The following is a 2,933-nucleotide window of genomic DNA, read 5'->3' as shown; positions in this document are numbered from 1 at the left end:
CCTACACGAGCTGTGGAGCAGCCAGCGGGGGCAGTGAAACCTGGAGCTGGTGTGAGCAAACCCTGCTGAGATAAGCCTGGGTTTTCCTCTGCACTGGCTCGGATCCCGCAGGTTCAGCGTGTGGGTGGTGCGAGTCTACCCTGGCTGGCAAAATGCCGCGTAGAGCTGCCCTCCAACAGCTGAGCGGGTTTATTCACCCTCTTCATGGCCACTTCCACGTCACTCACTGAAACAGTTCAGTCCTTCAGGATCTAAGAATACGCAAGTGGCATAATCATCATCATCACAAACCCGTTTTTCCCCTAAGAGGTTAGGTAAGACTTCTCAATCAGGACAAAGCCTCCTCCCAGTGGAAGCTGTGGAAGATGCTTCTGTCTTGTCGGGCTTTAGTTTCACTGTTAAATTAATTATGCAGACAGACTGCTCAGAGCATCCCGTCTCTCATCAGAAGAAATAAAGAATTAACACTCTGGTCAGATCTGCAGGTTATTTACTGATCGGTTTTGTGGAGTGAAAGGTCACAAAGGAAGAAGGTCGAGTCAATGGAGAGAAATTGGTGCTTCTGGAGGCAGTTTAGTTCAATTTGTGCATCAACCCCCGTACAGGATGAACCACCCATGGAGATCAGACAAACCATGTTTCGGTTGACTGTACCAGGAGCCTGGGAGACCAGCTGAGAGGATGCTACTCCTGAACTCGTACGAGGGACTTGATCAGCATTTCCACGGAGTTGTTTTAAGTGCTGTTTACACATGGGGAGTACATAGCCCCGAGTGCTGGGCTCATTTAGGGCAGGAATGGTTTGGAAGGGTTCATCCAAACCTGTTCGGCTTGTCAGCTAAGCTATAACCATATCTCCAGTTCCTGGAGAGGAGTGTTCTGGCACCTCCTGCTGTATAAAACCATCCCTTTCCAAGAAGGAGTGAAAAATCTGGCCTGGGTTTTCAGGTGTCTAAAATTTTTTTAATGCTTAATTATTGCTGTTCCTCACCTTCAGCAGTTCCATGGCCCAACTCCTTCTGGTGTCTGTAAAGACCGTGTGGATTTGGCTCTGTTAAGGCAGAGTTTTGGGTCTTTGGACCATTCAGATTTGAGCTGGGATGAGCCAGCAGATGGCTTTCATTCCCCCACCACAGCAAGTGCAAAGTAGAAAGTGGCTAAAAGAGGTTCCATGTTGTGTGGAGAACATGGGGACATGTCCACTGCTGTTTTTTTGTTGACTCAACACTAAGTTGCTTGTGTCAGTTAGATGTTTTTGATGGAAAATGCCGTAAGGCAGACCACCCAAGGCTATGCCCAGAGACATTTTGAGTTTTGAGGTTGAGGGACTAAGCTGAAGTCATGAGAAGAAGATCCCAAGATGGGCCCTTCAGAATAATATCTTGGGGCAGGTATTATCAGCCGCCACAACACAGTAAACATGCTCAGGATGCAAGAGGGAAAGAAGGTGTCTGCTGACACCCTATGCCCAGGCACAGCTTGAGCCTTCATGAGAACTGCCACGATGAGCAAGATTCGAGGAATGAGGAGAGGACACCAAGGTGGTGAAGAAGATGACAGTAGGTCAGTTGATCTTAAATCTGGTGGTAACTCCCTACGTGAGTCTGTTTTTCTGCCAGATGTGTGTTACTGGATGCACATGATTTTACAAAACATTCCAGGCTCATCATCAACCCCAGATGAACTCTCACCTTCTTGCAGGGACTGAGGACCTTGTTGTTCTCATGCTGTCCTAAACGTTGTCCCCTACAGCTGTGAGCTTGCTCTTGCTCGTGGTATCCTGAGAGGATGCTGAGTGTTGAACTTGGCGTGAACAAGCTCATGTCACCACCAAGAACCCAACCAAGAACCTGTGTGGACAGGAATGATCAAGATGCATTAGATACCACCACCTAGTGGGAGAAAAAGAGTTGTGCCTTAGCGGTGTAGAGCTGGTCTTTGCGTCGGCTCTCCTAGAATCCCTCTGACTGACAGGTTTTGGGCTTGAGCCCTCTTTGCTCTACAGATGTGGCCAGAACGAAAAGGTCCCTCCTGATTTATGTTGGCAAAAAGCTCTGAAATTAGTCAGGGCTACACTGTAGCACCATGATGATCGTGGGCCTCCTGGCTTCATCGCTGGGCCTCTATCCAAAATTCCTGATGATTTGAAGTAAACAAATGAGCTGTGATTACCCTGGGAGCCACTCCCCTGGTGCCCACATGCACACACAACCCTCCCTCTCCTGGAAGGGAGCTGCAGCAATCACGGTTGCTCTGACACGAATACACTGAGTTCCACCAACTGGGTGGAAGCAAGTGGAGAAGATCTGGGGTGCTTTGAACATGAAAACTCTCTGCTGTCAAATGACACACAAAAACTGTGTCTTTTGCAGCCAGTTGGGTGGGATGAGATGGAGCTGGGAGAGGAAGTCAGAGCTGACCTTACGGCCCTCTAAACTACAGCCTGAGCCGGGCAGTGGAGAACAGCCCAAGGGTTCCATCAGGTGACACCATCTGCCTTTGGGGGACTCAAGGTCATCAGGGGACATCTAGACTCAGAGCCAGAGGTGAGGCTGATCTGGGCAGATGAACCTTTCGCTATGTCTGGGGGGATGAAAACTCATGTTCAGAAGTTTTGCTTATCACAGTGCATCTGTGGGAGGAAACGTCTGACTCCATCCATGACGCAGTAGGCTCTGACCACAGCAAGGACAGAAAACCTCTGAGTCAACTCTCTTTGCTCAAAAGAAGCCAAACTCTCCTTGCTAGCAGCAGGTCCAGGCAGAGCGTGGGGAGATCACCCAGCCCCGCTCAGACCATCAACCATCGTGGTCCTTCATCACCGGGTCTGTGCAGACGCGGTGGTGGGATTCAGTGGGAGACCAAGGAGAGACAAGCTGGAAGCACGAAATGAAGACCAAGTCAGAGCAGCTCCAGGCCAAGCACCCTCCTCC

This window comes from Buceros rhinoceros, unplaced genomic scaffold (assembly GCF_000710305.1).
Source record: "Buceros rhinoceros silvestris isolate BGI_N320 unplaced genomic scaffold, ASM71030v1 scaffold14545, whole genome shotgun sequence".
Lineage (NCBI taxonomy): Eukaryota > Metazoa > Chordata > Aves > Bucerotiformes > Bucerotidae > Buceros > Buceros rhinoceros.
Note: the sequence above shows the minus strand (reverse complement) of the source record.